The sequence below is a fragment of the Motacilla alba genome, chromosome 4A, assembly GCF_015832195.1.
Source record: "Motacilla alba alba isolate MOTALB_02 chromosome 4A, Motacilla_alba_V1.0_pri, whole genome shotgun sequence".
NCBI lineage: Eukaryota > Metazoa > Chordata > Aves > Passeriformes > Motacillidae > Motacilla > Motacilla alba.
In genome coordinates this window covers 16,690,196-16,703,835 of record NC_052045.1, presented here as the reverse complement: position 1 = coordinate 16,703,835, position 13,640 = coordinate 16,690,196, and the positions used below count along the sequence as shown (strand labels likewise).

Genomic DNA, 13,640 nt, shown 5'->3' with positions numbered 1-13,640 from the left:
GGCCGTGGAGAAGGCTTCCAAAATGGAATGGCAGCACTGGGATTGTGGGTGTGGAGTTTGAAGAGAAGTGTGCAATATCACATGGTGGAAAACTTAGAGTTTAAGGGTTTAGAATATAGTCATATGTATAAAGCAAGATGGAGGTTTTAGGGCAGAGGCTGGTTGTTCTTCTCCTTCTTCTCCATGGGTTTGGGTGGTTTGGTGTAGTTGGATAAAAAAACTCCACATTGCAGGGCATGGGTGGTTGGTTACTGGGTTAAAAGTAAAAATAATTTAGGTGTCATTTCTTATTTGGACAGTTTATCCTTAAAAAGCCTTGCAGAGAGAGAGATGGGACTCCGTTTTTAGTTTGTTAGAGTGAAGTGCTGCAGAACTCAGAGTTTGTGAGACTGTAACAGAGATAAGAACTGATAAACATCTGAGTCCCAACCAAAATAAAGATCTCATGCATTTAATCCCAACCTTGGCAAAAGAGAAGCAAAGATTCTGCACACCTATGGACGAATCCAAGCATTTTGTGTTTGTTAGTAAACTGTTCCTTGAATGGACAAATTTGCTTTTTTTCCCCACTGGTTTCCCCTGGATTTCCATGATGAAGAGGAGGAGGGCCAGAAGCCATATGGGCCCTACCCATATGATCATGGTGACTACAGCTCTTCCCTCTGTCCTGCTTTTGCTCCCAGCTTTATCTTAAAATAATTAAAGGTGCTGCTTGCTGCTGACCCGACTGCCCCTGGCAACTGCTGTGCATCCCACCCTGCAGCAGTCACTGCTGTATTTGCCCCCTCAGTCCTGCCTCCCCTGCCATGGGAGGATGGCACTGCAGTCCTTGTCCCATCCCCAAGGCCAGGCCTTGAGGCTCCAAGAGCATTTATTCACAGCGTACAATTTGGAGGGATTCCAAGTTGCAGATGCTTCTCTACCTCAAGTCTTCATTTCTCCTCCTGATTCTCTCGATTTTACTTCATCCCTGAGGTGTCTCAGAACAGTCCACCCTCGCTCAGTCATGGATGATTTATTTTCCTTAGTCAAATCTTTTGCTAAGGGTATATTCTGCACCTCAGAACTGATTTTGGTGGGATTTTTTTTTTTTTTTAATATGAGGATTATTAGCCAGTTTCCCTTTATTTGTACTTTGAGTTTTCTGTGGTGCTTTTAATGACAGCAGCACTCGAACTCACTCTGAATGTGCTGGGTCAGGTGAAGCAAACAGTACCCACTTATAAGTGAGATGTTCTCTGAAGCCAAAAAACCTGCTCAGCAAATCATCCTGCCAGTCCCAAACCCCTGCTGACTTAGCCAAGAAGCCACGGATCACCTTCCAGGGGAGCTACAGGATGAGGGGCCTGGGTGAAAGAAGCTGGACTCCTCCAAGAATTCCCTGTATTTCAGGAGAGCTCCTGAGGCTCCTTGCAAACCCTTAGCAGGGTAGTCTGGGCTGTCACACTGTGACTGACAACAAATGTCAGTTGGCTGACATTTCAGGTGGGAAAAAAATCAAATGCTACCCGTATGTTTCCCAAATTTCTTTCTGGACTTCAGCTTTCTACAAGAGAAAATGAAGGGCAGCGACAGCTCCAGGGATGCTGCCCTTGTGCCAAAGATCCCACAGTCTGATCTGCTCACAAACACACACCAACACTGCTACAAGAGTGAGGGGGAAACTGCCTCAAAGAGTTCAGCATCACTCAAGAATGTGCTTTCCTTAAAGCCTGGAAAAGGCGACACCACTTGAACAGACACACAGCCCACCCCTCCCTGGGTGAAAACCCCACTTGCCCACTCTGGTTCGTGCCCAGCACCAAGCAGGGAGCCATGCAGCTCCCAGATCGGTCCTGGCTGGTTCAGAGCAGCACTGACACCTCTGTGGCAGTGCAGCAGCAGGTCTGCACTTGCAGAAGCTGATAAATGCAAACTCAAGGTGACTCCACTTCATGGATTGCATTAGCATCAGCTGCAAATCCTCAGGGCACAGCCTGAGCAAGCAACATCAGCAACTGCAGCCCGGCAAGCGACACAAGCACAGGGAAATGCTCCCTGCTCACACACGGAGTGCAGGACAACATCTCAGGGAGTGTCTGCAGCCTGCTGGGCTCAGGGCAGAGGCACTGAGCACAGGCAAGGCAGGAGGGATGAATATTGCCTGTTAGAGACACCTCCTACATGATATTATTACTTTCCATTAAATTGAACAAAAATACCCAGGTTCTGGAAACACTGTCTCATTGTAACACCTGCATGATTGGATGAATAAATCTGTTTTAATTAACTGCCTTTTTTATAGCAGGCTGTAACAAAATATTGTGAGAAAGTGAGAGGCTGATAGTTGGCTTTGAGATTTCAAATAACCCCCTCCTAATTAAATCTGTATATATTTATATGTCATCTTGGAGCACAACAGCACTTAGACCATTCTTTTAACTTCCTTTCCTATTTCCTTTTCTAGTGTTAGTTATTAATGTGCTATGCTCTTCCTTCACTTTGCTTCAGCCAGAGCAGAGCCAAATTGTTTCAAATGCATTTTGTGCACTCTGAATTTCACTCTGCCTAAGCAGATCCACTTGTCTTGCAGACTCCGGTGACACAACTCCTAATTGCACAGCTAAAACTGAAAAGAGAAGTCACTATCCTGTACTCCCTCCTGCTTCTTTGCACTCGTGATGCCATTGACTCAACTCTCCAAACTAAAACTCTCCTACAGCTCAGCAGGGAAGGTGTTGCAAAGCTTTGGGAGCACATCAAAGCATCTCTGTGCACTGCTGTCCATTTCATGTCCCACCAATCTGGTCTGTCACATACTGCCACTGAACTTCACTTCTTAGCCCCAAAGCCTGCTAAGCTTTGAGTTAAGTCTATTGTCACTCTCACTTTTGGGCTCTAGCTGCCCTCCTGAGCACCCAAAAATAGGAAAAGAGAACCATGAGGAGTATGTCTCTATCCATGCATCAGCAGTGCTGTGCTGGGCTTGGGTGTGTGCTGCCTTAGGGGGAGCTTTAGAACCCAATAAAGCACAAACATGGACCAAAACAGGACCATCTCCTGGTGCCTTGTACATGTCTGTGCAGAAACAGGGTGTGGGCTAGCAGGAAACACTGAGTGGGCTCTGCAAAGACTGTTCTGACATTACCCTGGAGGGTGAAGATGCTCAGGTTGTGGAACATTCCTGGGCCACAACAAACACAAACAGGATTCTCTCTTGCCACAATCACACACTTATGGGTTTTAATACTTCCTCTGAACTAAAGCTGTGCTTTTCTGCCCCACAAGGTCTCCTCAGCTGCCCAGACATGAAAGGCACTGTCAGCAGTGCTACAAACACATCCTGGCTGGTCCAATGCCAGCAGATGACTGGGTTTCCACCAGGAACAGCCCATCACTTTGCAGCATCCATCAGTTCTCAGGGATTCAAGCACTCATGCAAAGTGCAGTCACGCTCCAAACATCTACAAAAACGAAGATGCTCCAACCAAAAATTCTGATATTCAAACACCCTTTGTGTCTCCAGCATCTCCACTGTACTGAGGGGATCCCTGTGGGATAGGAAAATCCTGCAGTCAGAGGAGGCTGTTTTCAGACTTCATTTTTCAGGTGCAGGATGTTCTCTTCAGCAGCAGCTCTTGATAATGATAATTGATCTACATGGATTAAACAAAAGTGTTGGATGAAAAAACATTAGATTGGGCCTCTGGTTCCAAACCAAGGTAAAGAAAGAATTTAAATGAGGCACGAGCAGGTCTACTTATGTGTTGGTTAATTTGGAAACAAACCAGTACTTCTGAGCAGCATCAGTTATCCATGATACTTATAAATGATCTTCCCTATAAAAGACTTCATTTGCGCTGCAGAACTGCCCATACTTTTCACTTTTCATATCTGAAGTCTCAATTCTTTATGACTTGATTCCCCATTTAGTACTCACAAAGGCATATTCTGTGTGCGGAGATTATAAACGATGAATAAAATGGGAATCCATGCATCACAAAATCCACACAGCGGGATGGTGCCCCTCATGTATCCACATTTTTTAGCAGCACACTGTTCGTTTGCTTCTGAGCTAATAAACTGAACTCTGTGACAGCTTTGTGTGGCACAGCCTCGAGGAAGGAAGAACCCTGGCTTGGGCTTCTCAATCTTGCTGCTGTGTTTCTCCTTCCTTGCCTGTAAAATGGGTGGAAATGCTGCTAATCTATCCTAACTCCACGCTAAGAGGCTCAATCCATAAAGCCGATTTAAGCTGCAATATGGGCACAGTAATAATGCCATTAACATACTTCAGATTTTCCGGAGGTGAACAAGAACTGAAAGCCTAATTTTATTTCTTTTTTTCAACTCTGCATCCTCTTCACAATGCTTCAATATTTAAGCACAGGAACATGCTCTGGACCAGGACTCAGTGCTGTGTGGATGTGCTCTCTGCATGCCCCAGCTGTTCCCACTCAAGCCTGGTGATCCCTTGGAAAGGGAGGAAAACCCACCCTTAATGTGTGTAACAGCTCTCACCTTGCCTGTGTGACCAGAGGGCATTTGAAAAGGCTCTCAGGATCAAGCATCAGTGTCTGGATCACACAGAACCACATCCTGTGGCTGCCCAAAATCTCCTACAGGCATCATGGAAAATGAGAGTCCAATCTATGAGCTGGCAAAGCATGTTTGGCCAAAGATCCAGGAACACCAGAGCCATTTGTAGAACCTGGATCAGGGTTTGAAATGGCCATTAGCAAGAAAAAAACCCCCGTGTAACAGTGTTCTTGCTGTGAATAACCTGACAGCAGAGATCGGACAGGTGTTTGTGGTTATATCCTGGTTTAAATGTTGGAACAATCAGGCACTGCATCCTCTCACAGCCTCAGTGCTCCAAGTTTGGCAGTTAAAGGACTTCAGCCAAGCAGAATAACCAGATTTAAAGGACTCTGAGAGGGGCTCTGCAGTAGGACTGCAGGAATCACTCTTCTGTGACTCTCAGCAGCTCCTCAGCTCCCTCCACCTCAGCCTGTCACAGCACAAAAAACCACACAGCTTTTACTCCCCATCTGTAACTCTGTGCTTCCAGAGGGCTGAGCCTGAACTCCTGCCCAAACTTCTGGGCTAAGCCAGCCCACATTCTAGGAGGGACAGAAGGATGCTTCTGAAGAGGTCACTGGCACAAGTCAGATGTCCCTGCTCCACACACACCTCTGCTCACCAAGGGGAAGCTCTGTATGCAGAAGCAGCAAAAAACGGCTCTGATGCTGAAAAAGCAAACTCACAGAACAGTCCTGAGCTGGCCTACTCAGCACAGGTCAGTGACACAGGAGAGGAACCTTGTTTTCAGCTGGTTTTTGCAGGAGAGAAAGATTAATCCCAAAATGTGCGGGAGGGTCACGGCAGCAACATCACTCTTTCATTACACCCCAAATGCTTCACCAGAATTTTGGTGCTATCACACAGTGGGCCCTAAGAAAGAATGAAAACAAACCCTTCAGAGGACAGTGAGAACATCTGAAATAAAACATTGTTCTTCATGCCCAGATCTAAATCTTGCTCAAGTCAGTGGGAATTTTTTCATTTCCCATGGCTGCTCCTGTGCTCACAGAAGGGCCCTTCAGTTTTCACCAATTCAACCCATAGCCAGGACTGGTGAGAGAGAAGAGGCTGATTAGAGCCACAGTTCCCTTTAGTCTGGCAAGAACTGGAAATTCTGAGAATTTAACTCAGCCTTGGACTGGGAATGTCCCTGAGCAGGGACCAGGCAGAGCTAATAACTCTGACAAATCTGATCTTTATTCCCTACAGAAAGACCAGTGTTGGTGGCATGAATCCCAGCCTTTCCTTGTCTTTCCCCAGCTCTCTGCTGAGAGAATTAACTACCAGGCTCTTGGATTCTCTAGATGCTCCTCTTTGCATAAATAATTAAAAACTTTGGGAGCTTGGTGGCTGTTATGCTTGAAGACTGGAGCGACATCCCAGGAATCTGAAAGATTTTTGTAGGATGAAACCACCTATTTTAAGTTTTGCTCCATTCATGAGTACATTCAAATCTTTGTCAAAATCAGAGGAAAACCCAGAAAGATCTGTTCATCTTTGTGTCCCCTGACCCACTCCATAGGTGTACGGCCAGTGCAGATGAACTATTTTTGACTGGAGATCGTCCAGAAGCCCTTGTATGTAAAACACTTCTAAAACACCTCTCTTCCTTTCATCCACTGCAGCATGCTGCATTTCTTTTCAGCCAAGCCACTCTTCATCCTGTCTTTTCCCAAACTATTTCAGTCAGCCAGGGGTTCATGTGGCTCCTGTGGACAGCAGTGGGTTTATTTTTGGGAGGGGTGCCTACCCTTCCCGATTCCATTTTGTGCCAGTAGCTGAAGTGATGGCTTGTTGACTGCTGATATTCATACTCCTGTCTTTGACAGGCAAGGCTCCCACTCACCAGCTGCTCAGCCTGTTTGATTAGGTTACAGCCAGGGTGCAGGGAAAGCTGCAGGAGATAATGTGGAAGCAGGGCTGCTCCGGGTGTGCGCAGGCGCGGCTTTGCAGGACCACCACGAACCTCTGCCAGCTCCCACGGGGATCCCAGCACTGAGCTCCTGGGCACCCTGCAGCTGGGGAAGAAGTCAGCAGAGCTAGGAGGGCACCACTCCAAACCTGGCATCAGCTCAAGATCCACAGAAAGCCAGAGACAAATGTCAGAACATTTGCCCCAACACCCCAGAAACACGGAGCTCCACACTTAAACAAAGATGCGCATTTTAAGGCAGAAGTTTAGACCTTGGTTTAGACCTAAAATCGAAAAGCCTGGAGCCCTTTTCCCAGCTACACAGCATCTCCCTGCCCTGGTCTGGGTTCAGCTTTTGTCCCTTAAATCCATGGGACAGAGGAGGGACTCGGGGTCTGTCTGGAACAGGGACGTGGCACCTCTTTCCTCCTGTGCATCCAAGCTGGCCATGGGGGACCAGCCAGGAGCTCAGAGGAGCTGCTCTCCCTGCCGAGGAAGCGGGAGGCTGCTGGAGCACAGGGTTGTGTCTGGGCAGCCCTGGTCCCTTCAGCAGCCCCTGTGGAGTCACTGGGCCCAGTCAGCTCCAGTATGGTCCTCATGGACTCCCTCAACAGTAAAGTTCATCTTTGTTTTCTTGCTGAAGAAATGAGATACTGCAGCAGAAGAAAACTTTTAAGATTCTTCAGAGGCTCAGTCTGCTTTTCCCAGACGAGGATCCCGTGATGGCATTACACAGGGCAGAAAGATCTGAGAAGAGGCTTTTCACTATAGCCCCTGCAGGGACTTTGCATCTTTTTGTTCAAACATTCTCTGTGCTCTCCTGCCCTCTTCCATAGATCACATCTTGCTTCCTTTGTCCACATAACCTCTTCTTTTCAGTTAGAAAATCCCTCTCTTGCAGCAGATGCTTCTCCTTGAATCAGCTTTCCCAGCAGCTCCTCAGGGACCCCCCTCACAGCCCCCTGTCCATTCAGTCACTGACCACATCCCTGCCTCCAACCCGACCTCACAGGAGAAGTGGGTGACAAGGCACTGCCATCCTAGCAATCCTTATTCCTCTTGTTCCTATTGTGAACAACTTTAGGGCGTTAGGACAATATAAACCTGGAGGTCTTTCCACCTGGAAATTTTCGAATACCCCAATACACATAATACAGAGATTTCCATTAACTGCAGCTCCAGGCTAGGTAAGAGATCAGCACCTCCATTTCGTAATGCAGCACAAACCAGAATGAACAGGACACAAAGAGCGAATGAGCGACAGGAATTATTTCATCTTGTTGTCCCAGCCAGAGCCCTGAGCCCCAAATGGCTTCATCCTCTCACTGCTTTTGTCAGTAAGGCTTCACACAATGAAATTCTTGCAGCTTCCTATGTTAATCCATTAATACCTGTGAGAGCATGCTGAAATCTCTACCCTGGTTATCATTCTGGAACCAAAATGCCCAATAAACACTATTCCATAGGCTCTATCCTTCCCTCTCTATTTTACTGAGCAGAAAGTGAACTGCTGTTTTAGCAAGCTGTGCATGTCAGAGCTGGGAGAACAGAGGAATGGATTAAATCCATGCTCCTTCTATCCCAGGATGCCATCTCTGGTGATGGGCAGCAGTCTGGGTGCCCTTCTGAGCTGTCCCTGAACCTGGGAATTCCAGGGAGCCAGAGGTTACACCCAGACCTTCATCCTTCCTGTCCTCTCTCTGTGTGTTGTGAACTCGCCTCATGTTTTTCAACCTGCTTATGCTTTTGGCCTCCACAGTATCCTGTGGTAATGAGCATTACAATTTAATTAGCAGACATGATAGGGAACCTATCTGACTCTATTCAGGTGTTAAGCCAGTCTTTCCCAAAGAGTGAATCAGATTGCTCTCTAAGGATGAAAAAAGGGATGCAGGACACGTGAGAGGGGCCAGGAAATTGCTTCAGTTCTCACTGGAACATGTTCACTGCACGTGAAGAGGGAGAGAGAGGGAGAGAAGGGAGAAGGGAATAAGGACAAAGCAGCTTCCTGGCTTGAATCCAGAGACTGAGCTGAGAATAAATAATAATATGTGTCTAACGAGCGAGCAGAAACACCCATCATTCCCATCAGCAGAAACCATCCTGCTGCCTAAGTCAAGTCCCCTATCATGGCCACTGTGACCAACACCATATAAAATCTGATGTGCTCTAAAGAAATAAAAAATTGAGAACATGAGGACCCAAGTATGCCTGCTACTCATAGGCAGAGAGAAACACCCCTTGTCTCTCCAGTTCCTCTCCTTCCAGCCACCACCTCACAGAAAACACTGCAAGGATGCCATGCCTCCAGCCACACTTCACGTAGGGACCACTCACTGCTTTGCAAGGCAACAAATCTCAGGAAGAGCACAACTTTTATGTTGAAGAGCTCCACACAACAACACAGCAGCCTCTTTACCGTGATGATAAAAGCAGCCAGAACATGAGGCAGGTTATCCAGCAGGGAGGCAGAGCTGCAGGAAACTGATCCTCATGCAGCAGCAGGAGGGGACCAGCCCCAGCTCTCCTCATTTCAACTCTGGATGCCAGCACATTTCTTGCTTCCCCAAGAGGGAGCTTAACCTAACTTACCCTGAAAACACACTGAAGCGGAATCGCTCAGAGAGCTGAAAGGAATAACAACCCTGCCCCAGCTTTCCAGTCACTGCAGCTACCTCACAGAGGGACAGCTCCATCCTCCCTGGAGTCCTAACTGCACTGGGCCTGGCCATCCAAGAGGAGCTGGCTGGCAAGATGCTCTGTTGCAGTGATTTGTGCTTACTGGTCATCTCCCTTGGCAGGAAAATCAACTGAGAGCAGCCTTTGCCTTGCTCTGATTCAGTGCTTGTCCAACTAGGAAACCCACAGCTGTTTAAAAGCCACTGACCCGCTCTGGTACTTTTCAATCTGAACCACACACTGGGTCTGCAGTTATTCATACCAATTCCACATTGCTCACCAGGATTTCCTGCTCAGAAACTTTCAGGAATCATTTGCTAGCTTGTGCTATTTTTTTCCCCCCAAACTGGACATTGTAGAGACACACAGCCATCCCTGGCAGCACCCTGTCTCTCTGGGACAGGCAGCACACCGGGTTCCCAGCTCTCAGCCTCTGAAAAGTGCCAAATGCAGGTGCTGAGATGAACCTGCCCACCTTTGTACCAGGCTGTCAGCCCAAGCAACTGCAGAACTCTGCTCTGTGCAAAGCCTGCATTTAGGCACTCACTCCACACAGGTGCCTCTCATTTCCAGAGATAAAACACCGTGGCAACTCCAGACCTCAGTTTTTTTGATGGTTGCACCCTGCACCCTGTGCTGAACTTGGTGATCCTCGCACCTTGACATGACTTTATAAATGTCTCATCTTGCAGGTTGGCTTTTTTCTTCTCTTCTCATGTTTTCCTTTCTCTGTCTCTAGCAAGAAATGATTTACATGTTTGTTTACTCTGAGCTACATTCATCTGAGTCATTCAGCAACCCTCTACCCACAATCACATTACAGCAAATTTGGAACTGGAGTCTCAGGGAGTGAATATTATTATGCTGTTGTCAAGATGAGAGTGGGGGGCCATATTCTGCCACTGGGTTTCAGGAAAAACTGACTTTTGCAAGCATGTCATAATCCAATAGCCTCACAATCCCCTGTGTTCTGCACCTCCTCTTAAAGAAGGAGAGAATAAATTACTCTATATTTACACCAGTTACAGTGTAACAATTAGTAGGATTTGGCTCATTTGGTACAAATCATACTACTGTACTTGTAGGAATAATCTATTCTGTTTCAAACTAATTTTAGCCACCCTTGACTGCTCTTCCATCTGTTGTAGAAAGAAAAATTATTTGCACATAGCTATTGTGAATTTTCTTCTCCAAGGTATGTTTTCAAGAACTACATCTCTCAAAAAACAACATAATCATATTCTTAGCAAGACTCATAGCTCAGCTGACAGTACCTTGTCTATTAAATCCACAACATGAAAAGACCTCAGAATTGACATTCTAAGGATTTTTTTAAGGTTGCCTGAAATAAATCTTTGCAGAAAGGAAGCTGATCAAAGAATTTTGAGCTTTGCATTACCTTTAACGCAATCCTAGAAGCTATTCAGAGATTCTACCAAAGCAGGAAGGGTTTATCAAAAGTAACAACACCTTTTAAAAAACATATTACAAAACCAATGAGGTTTCAATACACTACAGTAAGAGCGAAGCACATTAAAACAGAAATCATTCTCTCAGAAGGCCAGTAATAAAAATAGGGAATTCTATTAATGTTCTATGCACTTGCAAGATATATTAAGACTGATCAGAGGTTAATCTCTAGCTCAAGTCCTTTTCCATCCAGTTTCTCTTCCCTGCTTTACAAAAATAAAAAAACAACCAAGCCAAAAACCAACACCTCAACCTTTTTCTTTACTTTTAATTGCAGAAATGTACCCTGTAGCAGTATCTGAGGTACAGTTCTTGCCTAGGAAGTCTTGCACCTAGCTGACAATGTATTGATCCCAGCTGTACCTGAGAATAAAAGTGCAACCAGAGGAACGGCAAAGCCCCACCACAGAGAGCAGTGGGCTCACAGAGGGCCAGGGGGACGTGGTCAGGGGAAGCACCTTCATGTCTTCATCCACTAAAGGGTCTGGGGCTGAAGCATTTCTTCAGCTGATAATTACTGCCAAGTTACATGCAGGGAAACTGGGAGTGAATACTCATGGCCGGAACAAAGAGTGACACATCTGATAACACCTAAATGGGGGGTGCTTTTCTGCCTTTTCTCGAGAAACAACACTAGATTTCTCTAGGAGGGAGTATTAGTCAAAATGTCAGTTCCTTTAGTCTGCTTTGAAGCTCCCTGAACAGGCATTTGGCGACAAGTTCCAATGAACTGCCTAAAGATACCGCTTTAACTTCTGAAAAGCATTTTTAAAGCAGCAATACAGTAATTTGCATTTACACAGTACCTGCCTGGCTGAAAAGTGTTCTCAAGGGCTTCTGAGGAGCTTCACGGAGCCCTGGGAAGCAGTGACACACGACATCATTCAGGAGAAGGCAATCAACACCGAAGAAGCCTGAGAGCCTTGCCCAGGATCAGGGAGAATGTCCTCAGAACAGAAAAACCCTGCTCAGCTCTCCCGTGGGGACAGGCACACACACAGAGGCACCACAAAGACAACGCTGTTCCCAAATATCCTTCCTCTCAGCTTTGATGCCGGTGGTCCCTTCACACCCGGGAGATTCTGTGCTCCTTGATCAGCTCTCACATTCTGCACAGGGCACTGCATTACATAAGCTCGCTTGCACGGAGACGCACCGGGCACAAAACTTGGGGTTTGCATCTGACCCGCAGAAGGACCAAATATTTTTTTACAATACACTGGAAAAGTTAAGAAGAAGCGGTCAAACAGACTGGGAATTCAAAGTGATGCTGCTCGAGGATGCACGACGTCGTAGGTGACTGTTCAACCATGTTACCTTAGAGCATGGAGAATTTAATGGGAGACTCGCACATTACCATATTCATAACCATGACTAACAAATCTGTTGTCAATGCCACCAAAAATATCACACAAGCAGAATGTTTTTATACCAAAGAGACCACTGAAGTCACTGCTCCATAGTAAACAAATGAACTTATGAAGAGTCTTGATAATCAGCTCTTTTTTCTTTTTTTTTGTTCCCTGCAGAATTCGATACACTATGAACTGCGAGATGCCTGGTAGTTCAAAGAGGGGTCGATAAAAAAAGCGTTTTTCTTCTGCAAGCATCACAGCAGAGAACACCCCTCCGGTATCACTGTCACCTTTCCCATGCTGAGGGCACGTGGGTCACTCAGATGACTCACAGCCAGGTCAAGGGCTGCCCGAAGGAATAACAATTTAAACCGGCATTTAACCCGCTCTGCGAGGGTGCAGGTGCTCGGTGCGTGCTGTCATTTAGGGCAAGGGCAGACAAAATCCAGCACCGTCCTTCGGGATGCGACTTGCTGCCGGCAACTCTCGTAGGGGAGCGCGGCCACGCATCCCGTCCAGTCCCGCATCCCGCCCGGTCCTGCATCCCTCCCAGCCCCGCATCCCGCCCGGTCCCGCATCCCGCCCGGTCCTGCATCCCTCCCAGTCCCGCATCCCGCCCGGTCCCGCATCCCGCCCGGTCCCGCATCCCTCCCAGTCCCGCATCCCGCCCGGCCCCGCCGCCGGTAACTTCAGCGGGAGCAGCGCTCCCCGCCGGGGCAGGCGGGTGCCGGTGGCTCCGGGGGATGCGGGCACGGAGCGGCCCCGATCACCCGCGCCTGGCGCTCGAGGGCTCGGGGCTCCAAGTTCCGAGAGCGACCGCGGAGCTCTCGGCCCCCCGCCCGGTGCCGCCCCGTCCCCGCTCACCTCCGCGCCGCTCCGTCAGGCGGTACCCGCCGGGGTGCCCGCGGGCCCGGGGCTCATCCGCGATCCGCCGGGCGCCCCCATTCCGCTGCCCGCTGCCCGGCCGGTCCCTACGCCGCCGCCCGCGGCCCCGCGGCTCCGCGCCGCCGGCGGGCAGGGCAGGGCGGCCGCCGCATCGCGCTCCGCGCCCCGGCGGCGGCGGCGGGCAGGGCTGCGAGCCGCCTCCCCAAAAACCCCGCCGGGAGCTCCCCGCGCTGCTCCCGCCGCCTCCGCCCGTCCCTCGGCGGCAGCCGGGCCCCGGGCGAGCCGAGCGCAGCGGAGCCGAGCGGAGCCGAGCCGAGCGGCCGGGCACACGCCGCGCCCCCCGCACCCGCTCACGGGCACACGCCGCCCCTCGGCAGGAGACACCCGCCCCGAACACGCACACAGCCACACACACCCCGCACAGCGACACACAGACACACACAGCGACACACAGACACACACCCCGCACAGCGACACACAGACACACACAGCGACACACAGACACACACCCCGCACACCCTACACAGACACACACCCCGCACACCCTACACACAGACACACACAGCGACACACAGACACGCACCCCGCACACCCTACACAGACACACACCCCGCACAGCGACACACAGACACACACAGCGACACACACAGACACACACCCCGCACACCCTACACACAGACACACACAGCTACACACAGACACACACCCGCACACCCTACACACAGACACACACCCTGCACAGCGACACGCAGACACACACACGCACACCCTACACA

At 48.9% G+C, this 13,640-nt stretch overlaps 1 protein-coding gene across 2 annotated transcripts in view; it reads right to left on the bottom strand.

Annotated features, from left to right (window-relative positions):
* TRPC5 (transient receptor potential cation channel subfamily C member 5) overlaps positions 1 to 13,332 on the bottom strand; it is a 97,785-nt gene extending 84,453 nt beyond the window's left edge. The window contains exons 1-2 of one of the 2 annotated variants that reach the window (XM_038122967.1): positions 12,844 to 13,332; positions 11,431 to 11,481 (exon numbers count right to left, since the gene is read on the bottom strand). The gene's annotated coding sequence lies outside the window, so the exon portion shown is untranslated. The remainder of the gene's footprint in view (positions 1 to 11,430; positions 11,482 to 12,843) is intronic. The other variant, XM_038122966.1, reaches the window with a different exon arrangement.
* Between the last annotated feature and the right edge of the window lie 308 nt (positions 13,333 to 13,640).